General features: G+C 45.3%; 3 non-coding genes and 1 pseudogene across 3 annotated transcripts; 3 read left to right on the plus strand and 1 right to left on the minus strand.

Moving 5' to 3' along the window:
• The first annotated feature begins 500 nt into the window (after positions 1–500).
• On the plus strand, positions 501–690 carry LOC138058548 (U2 spliceosomal RNA). Its single transcript, XR_011134065.1, has one exon. It is a non-coding gene; the product is annotated as a U2 spliceosomal RNA (small nuclear RNA).
• Positions 691–924: 234 nt separating this feature from the next.
• On the plus strand, positions 925–1,088 carry LOC138058423 (U1 spliceosomal RNA). The gene has a single exon (XR_011133948.1). It is a non-coding gene; the product is annotated as a U1 spliceosomal RNA (small nuclear RNA).
• A 942-nt stretch (positions 1,089–2,030) lies between these two features.
• On the minus strand, positions 2,031–2,149 carry LOC138058360 (5S ribosomal RNA). The gene has a single exon (XR_011133892.1). It is a non-coding gene; the product is annotated as a 5S ribosomal RNA (ribosomal RNA).
• Positions 2,150–6,060: 3,911 nt separating this feature from the next.
• LOC138058577 (U2 spliceosomal RNA) lies at positions 6,061–6,213 on the plus strand (annotated as a pseudogene).
• The last annotated feature ends 11,434 nt before the right edge of the window (positions 6,214–17,647 follow it).

The following is a 17,647-nucleotide window of genomic DNA, read 5'->3' on the forward strand; positions in this document are numbered from 1 at the left end:
CTGCGCCTCCTGTTTCTTGTCCTGTTTCCACTGCTGCGTCTATGTCTCCTGATGTCCACACCGTGTCTTCTGTCTGTGCCCCTCGCCCCACCGTTTCCACTGCGCCCCAGTCTCCCATGGTTCAAGTTTCTCCTTCAGTCTCTACTCCTGGTTCTACTGCTTCTGCGTCTCCTGTGTCTTCGCCTGCTCGTTTCCCTGAGAAGCTCGCCAAGTTTGTTCAAGCTCGTGTTAATACTTATGTGTCTTCCCTACCTCATTCGCTTCTTCAGTATTCTGAATCCGCCCTTAGTGTGCTAGCTCGCAGCATTGTTGAGGAGTATAATATCGGTGACGTCAGAGCTTTTGATTGTACTGTGTCATACCTGCGGTATTATCGCAAAAAACTTGAAGAAAGAGCCAAGAAGAAATAACTCGAACTGATTAAGATCTTGTGAAAACTGTGACTTTGAATTGATATTTAATCTGTTTTCTATCGTTTGCTACTCGATGTAAATAGGTGTTTTTATTTTCTGAATAAAGTTTTAAAATGGAAAAAATCTGTTCTTATCAGCTTAATATCTGATACGCTGCTCATCGAGCAGCTCATATATTAAACTGATTTTTGGAACTGGGCCGTGGAAAAGAGGCTTGCCTCGTCCCGGCCACGGGTTGCCTCGGTATAGCACTACCTCTGAGCGTGGCCCACTTCCCTATGGGGAAGAAATAATCAAGTGAAAGCAGAACAAGTGACCAACCAACCAACCAACCTTCACATTCTCTTCTCTTTTCTAGGTAGCATAGCAGCGAGTGGACAGCACGACACGACAGGACGAGGAGCACGTGACCTCCATTACCACATGGTATGTGCAGACAAGTTGCGTTTTGCGGTCTCGGAGAGGCTGAGAAGGCATTGCACTACGTCTCTGGACCGCCGAATTACAAAAAAAACTTACCTGACGCGGGAGGCACTGTGATCAGGGAGGCAGTCCTCTCAAGGTGAGGCTCTTTCATTGCACTTCGATTGGGTTGACCCTTGCGATTACCCCAAATGTGGGTAACTCGAGCGTATAATTTCTGGTAGTGGGGACCTGCGTTCGCGCTAGTCCCCGCACCAACCCCCGGTGGCAAAGTTGGCTAATGGGAAGGTTTGTTGGTATCGTTTCAGGCACAGCAGGGCAGGAGATGCGGTGGCGGTGTAAGGACTAAGGAAGGTGAGTTGTATTTGTGAAATCCACTGCTGAAATTGTAGGTGAATGTTCCGTACTTGGTGATCTGCAAAGCTGTGATTTTATTTCTTTCATTCTTTCATTCTTGGCAGTAGAGAGAGCGAGAGGACGTGTTTATTTCAGCCGCATCGATTAGCAGCACTTCCATCGATAGACGAGTGAGAAAACGTAAGTGGATGTGTGTTTGTACTGCTCCATCGCGATAGATTTCTTTTGCATTGTGGTATGTTGCGTTCTGGAGAGCCCAATTTGCATTGAGTAACTGAGCACCCGCCAGATCAGTTGGCATTACATTTCTGTGGCCAACACTTTGTGGTTTCTCTATGTTATCAGTTAATTGAATTGTTATCATAAAAAGTAAATCTTTTATGCTCAGGATAGTGTCTTATGCACCCTTGCAATACGTACTGTCCGTGTTGAGCAGGGAACAGTAAGACTTTGAAGTGCACTACATCACATAAGTCACGTTTTCGCAAGATGAATGTTATAGTGTTGTAGCCTTCGTTGTATACATATCATCCGGGCTAGATTAACTTCCATCTAATGCATAACAGTGCATGCATTTTTTACTTGTCGTATCCTGTTCTTTGCTCACAAAAAGATACGTTTCATGTCATAAAGGTTAGATTGATAAGATCTCGCACGCAGACGCTCCCTTGGGAATACAAGTTCCACTTTCTCGTGTGAACTATTTTGTTTTTGTTGTATGTGTCATTTTTGACATATCGTTGGCATGTTGTGTTCAAAAAACCTGGTTTGGAATGATCTTTCATGGAGGAAACTGAGATTATTTGAGATAATCAAGTGTACAGAAGGAAAAAGGGAAGCCTACAATACAAGGTATTCCCAGGCGGTCTGCCATCGAGGTACTAACCCCGCCCGACAGGGCTTAACTTCAGTGATCGGACGAGAACCGGTGTTTTCCCTGTGGTATGGTCGTAGACAAGTAATTTGCCGTGAAAATTAACTTTGTTATATGGGGGAAATGAAAACGAGGTTAGAGCAAGCACAATGTGCATTTGTCCTCTTGCCGTCAATGCAAGTGCCATGCAATGCTGGTGGCTGCTGCCCACCGCACAAGGGCGATTGTTGAGTGCGCGTCGCGTTCAGGTTGGCTTTGGGCATTCCTTCCTTGGCACGGATTGTAATCGTACCACCACATCTCGTGGCCATGAGACTGGGAGCACCTTGTCGGCTATGAGCATTGGCGTTTTTTTGTTGTTATTTTTGATGAGAAGTCTTAAGTACCCGCCGGGGGGAACAGCAATGTCGTCCCCCAAATTGAGGAGCGTATCAGTGGAAAGTTTTTGCACGTTTTCCCACAACTTAGGCTCCGGTTTTGGCCGAGTCTCTTTCTCATTTTGGAAGTAATTGAGGCGATAGCCCTGAAATTGAGATGTCTACCTGCGAGGACAACATACCGAGTTACGCTGCCATTACAGCTGCGCCTGCGCCTGTAAGCGTGACTTCAACTGATGCATCTTTACCTCCTGCGGAGGATGTAATGCCCGTTATCGAAAGAGAAACTGACCACCCGTATAATGTATTGCCGGAGAGGCCTCTATATGCTGTTTTTAATGTAGCTGAAGTCACAGGTTCAACGATTGACAGCATTTTTCAAGATTTTTCCTTCCTTAAATGCCTGCAACGTACTAGTGGATCGTCCTTTTGCCAATTCCAATTCTACGCTGCCAGTAACGCCCATGGATAACACCGACGCCTCGCCCGCTGAAATACTGCTATCTTCTTCCCAATCTTCGTCGTTCTTGCCGGCTTTAACCACTGACTCTGACATCGCTTTCGTGGACTCCACACCACCTCCTCCTAGTTTGCTTCTCCTGTTCTCTGGAGCTTCCTCCAAGCAATCTCAGTCTCAATCGCCGCCGCCACCCCCACCTCCCTGTCCTCAGCCCTCATCGCAGTCCGCCTTGGTACTTGCTTCAGCTCTCAAAGAAGTCACACGCCCTTTGGTCAAGCGTGTTGGCCAGCGAACACCGGCAAAGTTTTCTTCTTCTGGTCCTCCCGCTTGCCTCGCTACCTCCCCAGCTAAGGTAAAAACCACATCAAAGAAACACTAACATGAAGATTTTAACCCTTAATTCTCGAGGACTTGGTCCTCGCAAGAGTCAGCTTTTATTTAATGAGTTTGTTTCTTGTCGTGCCGATATTTGTTGTGTACAAGAAACTCTCCTATCCGAGCCTCCTTCAAGCTTTCATTGTGACCGTCGTTTTTGGGCTCCTGCCAGCGGACGGCAGGGTGGAGTAGGTGTTTTCTTCGCAAACAATTTTGACGGTGTGGTTTCGTGCTGGCTTAAGGATTCGGATGGGAGAGTTCTAGTATTTTATTTACGGTTGATCTACTTGTTTTTAATCTTGTTTGTATTTACGCGCCCACCTGCTTAACTGACCGGAAAGTGTTTTTTGAGTACCTACACCAGTATTTTCTGCCCTCCGACTCCTGGATTATCGCAGGCGATTTTAGTTGTTACGACCGCCAGTCAGACAAGTTAGGCAGTAATTTTGTTCCTGATAAGAATCTGTCTGGCCTGGTTTCAGCTTGTCACCTTTCAGACGCGTGGCGCAGGCTCCACCCGAGGGAGCGTCAGTGTACTTGGTTTAACTCCAATTTTTCAATCGGGTCTCGCCTTGACAAATTTTTAGTGTCGCGCCATTTTATGCCGTCTGTTGTTTCATGTGATATTCAGCCTTGTAGCTTTTCCGATCACGATTTTGTTTACCTTTCCACCCGGCCTAATAGTGAAACGAGTAGGGGGCCGGGGCTGTGGAAGTTTAACTGCTCCCTTCTCAGTAACAAAGACTTTTCGCCCTGTATTACCGACAGGTTGCAAGTTTTGGCTGGCGCTTTGAGACATTTACCGTCGGTCAAGCTCTGGTGGGATTTCTTTAAAGAATGTATTAAGGCAAATGATAGCTTTTGCTAAGGAGAAGCAATGCAGGAGATTGCATGAGCGCGTAGTTCTTACCAATCGTATTTTTAAACTTAAAACTGTGTTAGTGGCTGGTGATCTCTTAGTCGGCCCTGAGATTGCAGCAATTGAAAGCCAATTGCAGTCTCTTATAATAGGTGGCTTAGAGGGCGCTAAGACCTGTTCTCGCGTGCAATGGCTTGAGGAGGGACAGAGACCGACGCGGTACTTGTTTCATCTCGAACACGAACGAGTCAACCGTAATAGTGTTTCCTCTATTCTTAATGACCGAGGTTTTCACTACTGTCGAAATCGAGCAGGCTCATAGGTCTTTCTACTCGAAGTTGTTTTCTGAGGAACCCATTGATCCTGAGTATAATGCATCCTGTCTCCACTTGGTAGCAGCATCTCTCTCTCCTCCCCAATGCGATTCGTGCAAAGGCCTTCTCACTCTGGGCGAATTGTCTGGGGCGGTGAGGTCGCTGAGCGTTGGTAAATCCCCTGGCTCAGACGGCCTGACTGTCAAGTTTTATCTAGCCTTTTGGGATATTCTGGGCCCCCTGTTATTACGCGTAGCCAACGAATGTTTTCGTGATGGTGAACTTGCTGCCTCCATGAAGAATAGCGTCACCCGCCTCATTTTCAAGAAGCGAGGTGATCGTAAGGACCTTAAGAATTGGCGGCCCATCTCTCTGCTGAATGTAGACTATAAGATCATTTCTAAAGTTATTACTACTCGTTTATCTCATGTACTAGAGGATATTGTCCACCCGGATCAGACTTGTTCTGTACCAGGTCGGAGTATTTTTGCCAATGCTACACTCCTTCGCGACGTCCTCAATTACATTCAGCGGACTGATGAGGCTGCCATTTTGGTCAGCCTAGACCAGGAGAAGGCCTTCGACCGAGTTAACCGGTCCTTCCTTTTAGATTTGCTGCGCGCATACGGTTTTGGCCTTCCCTGCCTGGGAAGGCTCTCATCATTAATACGTTAGGACTGAGCAAGCTGGTTTATTTAGCCAGAGTGCTCACTGTTCCACTCTGGGTTCTTGCGCGCATTAATTCTCTGATTTGGCCTTTTCTTTTGTCTAAAACAATTTATCAGAAGCTCTTGACTGCCAATTGTTCTTCGCCCGTCCCTTTCGCGACATTGGTCTCGTCTCTGTGGATCGGGCTTTTCTGTGCGCATTTTTTGGCCTCACATCCGTGATACGCTATCTGAGAATTACCTCAACGATGTTTCCTGGTTGATTTCTCTGCATGCTGTCAAAGTTCGCGAGTCCATAAAAAATTGGGGATACATCAATTCTGATTCTTGCGCAATTTGTTCTAGATGCGAGACCTTCGAGCATTGCTTCCTGTCCTGCCGCCGCGCAAGCCGTGTTTGGCTCTGTTTTAGTCCTACAATCGCTTCTGTGTTGGGGTCCCTTTTTGTTCCCAGTCCTTCCACAGTTTTTCTTTTTATTTGGCCTCCCACTCCTCCTAAACAAGCCAGCATTGCGCGCTTTTTAGTCAAGTCCATCCTCTATGGCACTTGGACCTTTCGGAATAGGGCAACCTTTCGTAATGGCACTGAGACCCATCAGGCGATCATTCGCTATATTTTATCAGAAGTTTCTAAGAAGATACGCTTAGACCACATTAGGCTCTCTGAATCCCGCTTTTCTGAACGGTGGACCCTATCGTCCTTTTGCGCTATAGAGAATGGACTGCCTGTAATCAAGATGTAGTACGTTAGATTCCTACCTTGTTTTGTCTGTGCGCTGTTCGTGGCCGTCATCCTCGGATCCTCTGCAAGGACTTTGCGCCAATCATGGACTTTGCTGTTAGGATCCTTGGTGCTGTAGTTAGCCGCTTACTCCGGTATTACTTGTTAGCTCTTAGCATATCACCATGTTGTAACTAGTGCTTTTTATCTGTCAATAAGATTTCCTTTTCACGAAAAAAAAAAATCTCTTCGTATCAGCTTAATATCTGATACGCTACTCATCGAGCAGCTCATATATTAAACTGATTTTTGGAACTGCACCGTGGAAAAGAGGCTTGCCTCGTCCCGGCCCGAGTGTGGCCCACTTCCCTCTGGGGAAGAAATAATCAAATGAAAGCAGAACAAGTGACCAACCAACCTTCACATTATCTTCTCTTTTCTAGGTAGCATAGCAGCGAGTGGACAGCACGACACGACAGGATGAAAGGCACATGACCTCCATTACCACATGGTATGCGCAGACAAGTTTCATTTTGCGGTCCCGGACAGGGGCAAAAGGCATACTTACCTGACACGGGTTTGGCCGTAAAAAGTCAAACCCTGCAGAGTGAGCTCTTTTTCTTGCTGGGAGACCTCAATTTTTGGAGTATGGCCTGGACCTTTTCTTTTCTTTTTTGGAGTGTGGTTTCATCATTATTCATAATTTGGAGTGTGGTAAGGTTTTTGTTGTAGTTTTTCTTTGTCTCTTTGGTTTTCTTTTATTTTTTCGGTGACCCTCCCGGGGACTAATGCGCCGCGTTCTGCGGTAACCCGGGGTAAGCCGAGTCTTTTTGTTTTCATTTTTCTCGCTTCCAGGGCTCTTTGAGCCCGATTTTTGGTTGATCCTTCATTTAGTACGTCATTGGGTGTCTTTTTGGTTCTCTCGAGTGGTTTTGTCTTATTTTTGTGGTGGTTTTTCTTGGATTTTCTAGTGTGGTCTTAAATTATTAAAATTTTTTGGCTTGAGCTTTGAGCTTTTTTGTTCAAGGTTATTTTTCTGGCTATTCGTTTTACATTAGGGTGAACTTTATTACTACATTTTTTGTGATCGCTTACTCTTTAAGTGAGCGACCATTTAGTGTGCTATTGGGTATTTTTCTTCTGTATTAGTGTGGCTTAATTTGTATTATATTGTATTTTGATAATTGAGTGATATTTTTCTGGAATATTAGTGTGAAACATCAAAACGATAATTATTAATTAGCATTAGCCCTTTAGCAGCTGCTTAAGGTTTAATTTTAAGGTTAGTTTAAAATAAATTACTGGTATACTTAGTTGGTTTAAAATATAGTTTCATAATGGTTCCGCGCAACACGCGCACTATTATTGTAAAGTCCGGCTTCCCGGCTGGGACCTCCCATGCCGGGGTTGCCGGCATCATAGCTAACTCCCTGGCTGGCCTGGTGGACTCGATCCAGGTCTGCCCAGGGGGCATTATACGTATTTCTTTCCTTGACCCATCTCATAAAAAGACCTATGAGGAGGCCGGGTTCATTTCTTTCGGGGACGTTCGCTGTAACGTGGTGGTTTCGACCCCTATCACTTTTGTAATGGTATACTTGTTTCCCTTTGAGGGGGGCAACGACCGTGTTAAAGAGGCTTTAAAATGTTTTGGTGATGTAAAGGAAGTCCGTCACCAGCTGTGGTCAAATGTACCTGGGGTTCATACAGGTACCCGTCTAGTGCGCATAGTACGCAAACATGATATTCCGCGTAATATCGTTATTGACGGTGTAAACTGCCGTGTATGGTATAAAGGTCAGCCATTGGTCTGTGATATTTGCAATGATAACCATAAAGCAGCTGACTGCCCGCTCAAGGGTAAATGCAAACGATGTCATCAGGCTGGGCATTTCGTTCGTCATTGCCCAAAGCCTGTGTGGTTTGTTCCAGGAAGACCTGAGACAGACGCGGATAGTGACGATGGTATTAGTGATGGCGGGAACGACAATGATAATGATAATGCTGTGATTTGTGAGGCTGCGGCTGGTAATGGTACTGCGCCAGTTGTGTCTAGTGTTGTTGAGCCTGCAGTGGGCTCGGCTGTTCCTGATCCTTCCTCCCCGGTGGCTCCGGCCCCGGGGGTGAGGGTTGCGTCTGGGGGGGTGGGCTCTGAATCTTTTTCGCAGTGTTCTGCGTTGGGCTCTGAGTCCATGTGTGTTGATAATAGAGACAATGAGCTGGATGAGATGGTGAGCCAGCCGTTGCTGGACAGTGGGTCGGGGGGGGCTGAGGAGAGGGTTCTGGATCCCTCTCCTAGCCGTTTTTCTGGGAGCGTTTTGGGGGCCTCCACCGGTCAGGTGGGTGTGCCTCAGGAGGAGGTGCAGGAGTCCTCCCCTTGTTTTTCTCCCCTTTCGGGGTCGGTTACGCAATCATCGGGGGTTTCGGAGGATGGGGTCGACTCGGGTGACGACGCTCCGGCCTCTGTGGGGGACTCTAGACCGTTAAGGTCTAGAATTCCAGTTAAAGTGGGACGTGTTGTTTCAGGGGACTTGCTGCCCCCTCTTGTGTCAAGAGAGGAGACCGTAAGCATGGTTGAAAGGTTGAAGGCAGCCCTTCCATCTTCCACGGATGACCTCGTTGGTTCAGGGCAGGTTGGGGACTCTTCCCAATCTGCGCATGCTTTTGCTAAACCGCTTCCTCCCCGGGTCAGTTCTCGTAGTTCTGGCTCGGGGATGGCCCTTCGTCCGTCCTCTCGCTCCCGGTCTTGTTCCGGGGACGAGAGACCTCCTCTTAGCCCGGATCCTCATAGGTCCCGTCGCCGTGCTCCTTCGCCTAGCCCTGCTAGGCGCCGTTAATTTAGCCGTTGTCTCACCACCATTTAGTTTTTGTTATGGGTTTGTCTCTACTTTTTTGTTATATTATGGCTCTTACTGTAATTTCTGTAAACGTTAATGGGTTGAGAGATGGTGACAAGCGTCTTGGATTTCTCCAGTGGTTGTCCCATCTCTCTCCTTCGGTAGTTTGTCTACAGGAGACCCACGCAGTCTCTAATGATGATCTTCTTTCTTGGTTTTCGCGGTTTGGTTATTTGTGCGCTGGTTCTTTTGGTACCAATCACTCTCGTGGTGTGGTTGTTTTGTATCGTTCGGTTTTTGAGTGTAAGTCTGTGGTTTGCGAGTTTGATGGTCGTTTTGTTTTAGTTGAGTTTTCTCTTCGTGGTTCCGTTTTTCGGGTTGCTTCTATTTATGCTCCTAATCGTAATCCTGATCGTGACGTTTTTTTGGTTCGTTGTGTTGACTCTATTGATCCTGGTGTTCCTACTCTTTTGTGCGGCGATTTCAACACGGTCCTGGACCGTGTTCGGGATCGCCGTGGGTCTTGTCCTTTTGATGTCTCTCGTGAAAGTTCTGTTTTGTTGTCCGCTATGTTTTCGGATTGTTGTGTGGTGGATATTTGGCGTGAAAGGCACCCAAATGATTCTGCTTTCACCTGGTTCCGGCCCGATGGGGCCCTTGCATCGCGCATTGACCTCATCGGTTGTCCTTTTGCTTGGGTGCCTGATGTGTCTTCTGTAGACATTCTGCCGTGTCCTTTTTCTGACCATTGTGCTCTTTCTTTTTCATGGGCTCTCCCCAGCTCCGTTCCTCCGGGTCCGGGGTTGTGGAAGCTCAATCTTTCTGTTCTGGATGAGGCCGAGTATATCGACCTCATCTCAACTTTCTGGTCTTACTGGCAGTCTCGTCAGTCTTCTTTTCCTTCCCTTATTAGGTGGTGGGACAGCGCTAAAGCTCACATTAAACGTATTAGCATAAATTATTGTAAAGATCGTGGTAAAAGTAAAGTTGTGGAACGTAATATTTTGTCTAGTCTTGCTGCTCATCTTAAAAGTCATATTGATTCTGGTCGTCTTTCTTTTCTTCCTGTGTACCTTTCTACTCTGTCTCGTCTTCGTTCCATAGATGTTGAGGTTGCTCGTGGTGCTCAAGTTCGTGCCCGGTCGAGGTGGGTGGAGGAGGGTGAGTCCTCCTCTGCTTACTTCTTCCGGCTCGAAAAGAAAAACGGCACTGACCGTAATATCTCGGCGCTGAGAGCTACTGATGGTACTTTGGTTACGGACAAGGATGGGTTGTGTGATGTTTTTCGTTCTTTCTATTCGGATCTTTTCTCTGCTGCTCCTTGTGACTCCAATGCTCGTGCTGAGCTTCTTTCTAACATTTCTTCAGTTCTTCCGTATAATGATAGTGAGGTGTGCGAAGGTCTTCTCAGCCAGGAGGAGTGTTTTGCAGCTCTTCAGGGCATGGCCCGTGGTAAAGCTCCTGGTTGTGATGGCCTTCCCATGGAATTCTATTTAAAATTTTGGCATGTTTTGGGTTTGGATTTGGTTTGTGTTTTGAATTCTGCTTTTGGTTTGGGCTGTTTGTCTCACTCTCAGCGCCGAGGTATCATTACTTTATCGTTTAAGAAAGGGGATCGTCTTGACCCTAAAAACTGGCGTCCAATCTCCCTGTTGAATGTCGACTATAAAATTGCTTCTCGTTCTATTGCTGCTCGTCTTCTTAAAGTTATTCATTTGGTTGTTGATAAAGATCAGTCTTGTGGTGTTCCTGGCCGTTTTATTGGTGAAAATGTTGCTTTTCTTCGTGATGTTGTTGATTTTTGCTCTTCTTCTGGTGTTCCTGCTGCTCTTCTTTCTCTTGACCAAGAAAAGGCATTCGACAGGGTTGATTGGACGTTCCTTCGTTCTACTCTATATGCCATGGGTTTTGGGCAGTCGTTTGTTGGGTGGGTTAATTTATTTTACAATAATGTGAGTAGTTGTGTAAATGTTAGTGGTTATATTTCTAATTCTTTTAGTTTATCTCGTGGGGTGAGGCAGGGGTGTCCCCTGTCTCCCCTCCTTTACGTTTTGGTTGCCGAGGTACTTGCATGTAATATTCGTTCTAGTGGTTTAATTTCTGGTTTGTCTCTTCCTGGTTCTTCGTCTTCTCTGCCTGTTATTTCTGCGTACGCTGATGACACTACGTTGGTTGTTTCTTCTGTTCCTGGTATTTTGGCTGTTTTTGATGTCTATTCTTTGTATGAGAGGGGGTCTGGGGCTAAATTAAATTTTGGAAAATGCGAAGGTTTGTGGTTGGGTGGTTGGAATGGGCGCACTGACTCACCGGTGAACATTACTTGGTCATCGGTGAAGGTGAAGGTGTTGGGGGTTTTTCTGGGTCCGGGTAATTTGGAGGAGGACAATTGGAGGCCGCGTATCACCGCGGTTGAAAATGCTTTGAACTCTTGGCGTCAGCGATCGTTATCCTATAAGGGCAAGGCACTTGTTATCAATGCCTTGGCCCTTTCCCGTGTGTGGTACGTGGCCTCTTTAATCCATGTTCCCCGGTGGGTCAGTGTCGAATTTAATACGTTAATTTTTAAATTTTTTTGGAGCGGTAAGCGGGACTTGGTCGCTCGTCGTGTTGTGGTTCAGCCTTCTTGTTTGGGTGGTTTCTCTGTTGTGGATTTTCAGTGTAAGGTTATGGCTCTTCATGTTCAGTGGGTTCGTCGTTTTGTTTCTTCTCCGTCTTCTTGGGTCACTTTCATGGTTTTTTGGTTTTCTTCTCGGCTTGCCGCTCCTCCGCATCTCGTTTTTTCTGCTCCGCTTTGTTTTTCGCCGGATTCTCTGCCTCCGTTTTATCGTTCTCTGTTGACTGCTTGGCGGGCGTGTAAAGGATCCCTTACAGCGTCTTCATTGGGTATTGGTTCGGGTATTGATTTTTGTCCTGTTTCTTCTATGACCACGAAATCAGCTTATTTGTTTCTTTTGTCCGAGAATGCTGTCTCTCCTCATTGTGAGGAGAAGTTCTTTCCTTTGTTTGGTTCTCTTTATTGGTCTTCTACTTGGCGTCAGCTTTTCTTTTTTGATTTGGATCGTCCAGTTATTGATTTGTCTTGGAAAATTTTTCATGGGGTCCTTTACACGGCCGAAAGGCTCGCTGGTTTTGGTTATGCTCTTTCCACTGCTTGTTTTTGTTCTGCTCCTGTCGAGTCTCTTCAGCATCTGTTTTTTCACTGTCCTCTGGCGGTCAGTGTTTTGTCATGGCTTCAGTCTCTTATGTTTTTGGCTTCTCCTCTTTGTCCTTCTATCTTGGTTCGTCATGCGCTTTTTGGTTTCTCGGCTGATGAGTTGTCTGTGGTTCCGCGGGTTTTTGTTTATATGTTGAATGTCTGCAAGTTCTGTATTTGGGGGGCTCGTAATGACTTTCGTTTTAGGGGTGTTCGTCCTTCGGCTGTTGACGTTATGGAGCGTGTGAAGTCTCGGGTTCGGTTTAATCTTCCATTGTTTTTCCGTCGTTTCCGGTCTGACCGCCGTCGTCACTATTTTGTCCGTCAGTGGGGTGGTCGTGGTGTGGTGGCGTCGTTACATAATGATGCTCTGGTCGTTCATATTTAGGTACTGGTTTTGTGTTGCGTGTGCATGTCCTAGCCTTTTTTCGGGGGTGAACCAACGTCTTGGCGTTGGGTAAGTCGGTTGACGGGTGGCCCTTTGTGGGTCGCTTTTCACCCTTGTGCTGGGTCGTGCTTGTTTTGGTTTGTCCAGTTGTTTTTGAGTCTTTTTTGTCGTTTTGTCGAATTGTCATTTAGGAGTGTAAGTCAGGCGAGGCATCTCCTAGGTGGAATTCCTCGTTTGTGTGTTTGTCTTTTTGTTATTTGTTGGTAGGGGCGGGGTTCGATTCCCCGGCGAAGTTGGCGTGTTGGTGCACCCCCGATTGAGGTGAACCGTTGTGTTTGACGGATTAGCCCACTCAGCTGTTAAAATCTGAAACTTTCTGTTCAGCTGTCAATAATTTCTGGGCAGTCTGGAAAGATCACAAGCCGCCCTTCACAGATCCACGGATCTGGTGGGACGCCGGAAAACTACAACTCAAAGAACTCACCATCTCGCACAGCATTCAACAAAGCCGTGAGAGAAGACGAGAAAAATCAAATTTAGGAAACGAGTTCCGGCTTATAACAGCTCCCGGTACTTCAAACACCGCTGCCGATCACGTTCGCCTTGCAGTTCAAACCAACAACAAAGTAAAGTGTCACAGTACGCTGATGACACGATGCTAATTTTAGCTAACGATTATTCCATCACACAATGTTTTCACATTGTCAACATCTTCGAAAAGGGATCTGGTTCGTGCCTTAATGCAACAAAAACCGAGGGCTTGTGGATTGGCAGATCAGCTGGTCGGCCAACCGGCCCTGTAAACATCACATAGGTAACAGACAAGCTTAAAATCCTTGGGTTTTATTTTGGTAACAAAAACCTGGATCACGCTGACTGGGATAATCGCTTATCTAAATTGCTGAATCGCCTTAACCTTTGGAAACAACGCACCTTATCGCTACGCGGTAAAGCGCTAATTACCAACATTCTGGGTGCCTCGGGACTCTGGCACACAGCTTCAGTCTACCCGATGCCCGAATGGGTTCACACAAGAGTTAATAAAGCGATCTATGACTTCTTGTGGAACAGCAAGACAGAACTGGTGGCGAGGTCGACATGTCAGCTCCCCTTAGCTCAAGGAGGCCTGGCAGTTGTTAACCCGCAAGAGAAGGCCCAGGCCCTAAAATTGCGTTGGGTTTCCTGTATAGGGGACCAAACTTGCGACTCTAAGTGGGTCTATTTCGCAAGATTCTGGATTGGCTTAGCCTTGAGTCGTATGACTAAAAGCTGGTCTTTCATGAGTTCAAACTCTGTACCAAAATACATCAGGGGTCATCCCCCTTTGTATTATCAACACATCCTCACAGAGGTTGACCGCCTTAATCTACAGTCCCGGACAAAATTGTTGAAACACTTTACAATACCTTGCCCTCCTACAATGTTGTTTTGACAATTGGGCTCAGAAACTGGCGTTAAAACAACATTGTGAGGAAAGAGTGAGCTGCGAAAGCTTCAGATCTCTATAGTCGTGGACTGTTCCAACGAATTTTGTCACAGACTGTATTTGTGAGGAATTTAAACTATTTATAGGACGTGCTGACAGGGTCATAAGTGACACAACTTTGCAGTCGCCTTCATAACCGGTACGATAGCGCTGCGTAACTTTTTTATTCGTAACTGAGTTTGATGTACAGTGTTCGAATTTCTTTTGTTATATATGGACAATGATGAAATAAGCGAAATTGTTTAGATTTAGCTAAGAAGAGAGTCATGATCTGAAATGTGGTTTTTCTTGCTGCCTGTGATAGCGTGACAAGGGCACGAGCGTATTTGTTTTATCTCGCATTCAAAGGTTTTCTCTTCGTAAAGTAGCTAAAATGCGCTACATTTCTCCTAAAAGCGCTTGGAGATTAATCAATGACGATTTTCCTGGAACGGAAAGCACATACAAAGGTTTAACAGTTAAGAGAAAACCTATCCAGCCATTGTTTAATTCAGGACGCCATGGAAGTTATGTTATAGAAGGCAAGGGAGGCGAAGAAGGCGGGGTTTCTACAATTGCTGTATCTGTGAGAAAAGTTTGTCGCTTTCTAACTTCTAAAGGATATTACTACCTACAATCAACAAAAAAGGACTTTCGACTTCTTGGATGTGCTAAAAAGATTAAGGTTTGCTCTAAAAATGAGATGACAACGTACTGAATATATATGGACGAAGGATATTGCCTTTTACCTTAATGTAGTCTCCTTCAGGAGGTCGTATAAAATACTAACTGATGCGGTATTTTACATAAAATGACGATGCATCGCCAACTGTCAAATATTGTTACGGCTTAAAATTAGTTTGCACATACAGTATATGTATTACCCGGCCTAATGTTACGCGAGTAGAACTTCGTAAGACCCGGAAAATTTAAAAGAATACTTTTTATGTTAGTACAGTTTTTATTTTATAACTCTTCGACAATTTCTGTCGGTAGGAGACATGGAAATGCAGGAAACAAGTTATAGTTATCAAAAACACGAATTTCGCTCAAGGATAGAAACTTATGACACGTGGTGTACAAACTTGTTTACTTTAGTTCATTGCGTGAGCAACTTTGTACCAAAATGGTGACACGCAGTTTAAAAACGTAACAGTATTAGACGCTTTCTACTGACTGTTTTTTCATAACAGCTCCATTGTAGGCTAATTTGATATCGCTTAACATTTTTTCGAGTCGAATTTCGCTACACAAAACCAACAAGAGAAGAAAACAACGACATTGTGTTAGTGTGCACGAGTCACCACTGTATTAATTAAATTTAGCAGGATACTTTTTCTCAGTGCATTGACAGCGTCACCATGCACATTCGCCTCAAAAATGGCTATTTTCTCTGCTATAGTGTCCAAAACAATCGATTCAACTTCTGTGTTTACTGCCCTTTCTGACTGTTTTATCATCGTGGTTCAATTGTGCATATTTCTCACCAAAAAAGCTTTCTTAAAAATGCTGACTCGTTGGTGACTCGTTGAATTACAGATGCACACTAATTAACTTTGTGAGAAGATCAAGGCCGAATAAAACGGGAGCATGGGGAAATACACTGTTGTTCCTTTTCGGGAATTTGTGCCGCATGAAATGAATGAAAAGACTTTCGACCAGCGATCGCGCATCTAACAAAGGTGAACTCTTCCTTGCTGGTGCAAAATATTGGAGAATCGGGTGAAAAGTCAACATCCCGTGCGGAATGTGTTTTGAGTCTAGGTAAATGCACATTGTGACCTGCCACAAGAAGTGAAAAATCGTGCCGTGCGTTAATTTAGGGACACCAACGAACGTCATTTGAGAAAATCACTTCATCGCTGTCTGTACTTACAGTATCAACCAAAGCGATCGTGGTCGTACCACGATTACAAAACGGTTCGAAAACAGAGTTTAGAGGAATTATAAAGTGTTTTGCTGCAACCAGCAACCCCCGTTAACAAGATATTACGATATTTTCCTTCACGGAACAAAACTCGAACGGCCTCTGCAAATTCATCCTGGTTAAGGTCATTCCTAAGCAGAACATGTTCAGCCACAGTCAACCTTCTATGAAATGGCGTTTTTTTTTTTACGAGAAACAACCAACCAAATTCAAAGAAACCTGAACATGATGTATGTTTCATTTATTGTCGAATTTATCACAAATGTGGCGCAACATCACACTCTAGGCCGCTAGAAATCAAGGGTTTCCCTCTCCTAAAATGTAGCATATTTCCCGCCAATTCTTTTCATCACTGAAATTCCTCAAAAATACAGTCCTGGACAAAATTGTTGAAACACTTTACAATACCTTGCCCTCCTACAATGTTGTTTTGACAATTGGGCTCAGAAACTGGCGTTAAAACAACATTGTGAGGGGAGAGTGAGCTGCGAAAGCTTCAGATCTCTATAGTCGTGGACTGTTCCAACGAATTTTGTCACAGACTGTAGATCTAACCCTGCTACCAGACTATACCGTTAAACCCTTGCACATTCGCCTGGGAGGGGAAACTGTCTATCACTTTACCCTGGTGCAGTATCTGGCCCAGTATATATGGTGGACTGAGCACTAATTGGGGAGCTGATATTGCGTGGCGCTTGGCCCATGGAGTTATTAAAACTGGGGCATTCCTAAAACGGTGGTGCTGGCTCCGCGTTAGCGAGCGTTGCGCTACCTGTGGCCTTACCGAATCCTTCTCTCATGCCTTCTGTGAATGCACTATTGCACCCCAGGTGTGGGCGTGGGTTTTTCAAATCGTACATCCTTTCTATTCTAACGCTTTTACTCTAACTCCAACTCTAGTTTTTTTCGGACATGGCCTCCCCCAGGATGACCTTTCCTCCAAAGCGAACTTAATTTCTAGGTTTTTGTTTAATATTACTCAACGAAATCTGGGCGGCGCAGAACCTGCGTACTTTCGAACAGAAGGGTACGTCCGCCCAGGCTGTAATCAATAAAATATAAACAAGGGTACGCACGCGTCTCTCCGCGGCGTACTCCTATTATCCCCCCAATGAATTCCTAAAAACTTGGGCCAATATGAGCATACTGTGTAGCGTAGACAATGATAAGTTACGCTTAATCATTTAGGCAGGGACACGGAGGGTGACGGTCAAGCCCGGGGACCGAACCTTGCAGGGGCAGGCTCCCAGGCCCCCGGACGCGGCCGCTCGATCGCTTCCTTTCCCTGGCTTGCCTTTTCAAACACAAAATGCCAAAAAATTAATAATATTACAATCAAAAGAAAATTAGTAGGTAATTTAATTAGCAAATAATATGACATCCGCTTACACAAACAATTGTATATAGTTTTTTCTAGATTATGAAGTCGCTTTCAATATTATTTCTCAGCATTTTTGGCATTCTGTAGTGTAAATCAAACGAGGTGTCTCCAGAATGCCTTCGCTTTTATTAGTAATAGGATACGCCAACAATTATATTGTACTTTAGCCTCGTTTCCAATTAAACTTTATATTTCAACTTTCCTATTGTCAATTAAGGGCAACAGCGGAGCTTCCTCCGCCTGGCCCATTGTATATATGCAAATAAGCCTTAGCCTTAGCCTTTTGGCTAAGTTCTGAAAGGCTGTTTTTGCTTTTTCTCTCCACAGATTGCAGGATGTCAGACAGTCCGCCGATGGAGAGTGCTCAACAAACTCAAGAAACGCCAGTTCTTTTCAGCGAGAGCGGTACATGGAGCAACGTTCCTGATGATATGCATGATATGCCCATTGATGTGGAACATGCAGATTCAGAAAAGTCTCAGGGGACCAGCTTAATTACGCCTGATTACTTGTTTACTCCAGTGGAATCCCAAGGGTCCGTCCAAACTGCGTCTGGGGACCATGTGCATATACCTGCTGCTGTTGAATCGATGATGAGCAATGGTGTTGCTTTTGC

Source organism: Montipora capricornis, chromosome 7 (genome assembly GCF_036669925.1).
Source record: "Montipora capricornis isolate CH-2021 chromosome 7, ASM3666992v2, whole genome shotgun sequence".
Classification (NCBI taxonomy): Eukaryota; Metazoa; Cnidaria; class Anthozoa; order Scleractinia; family Acroporidae; genus Montipora; species Montipora capricornis.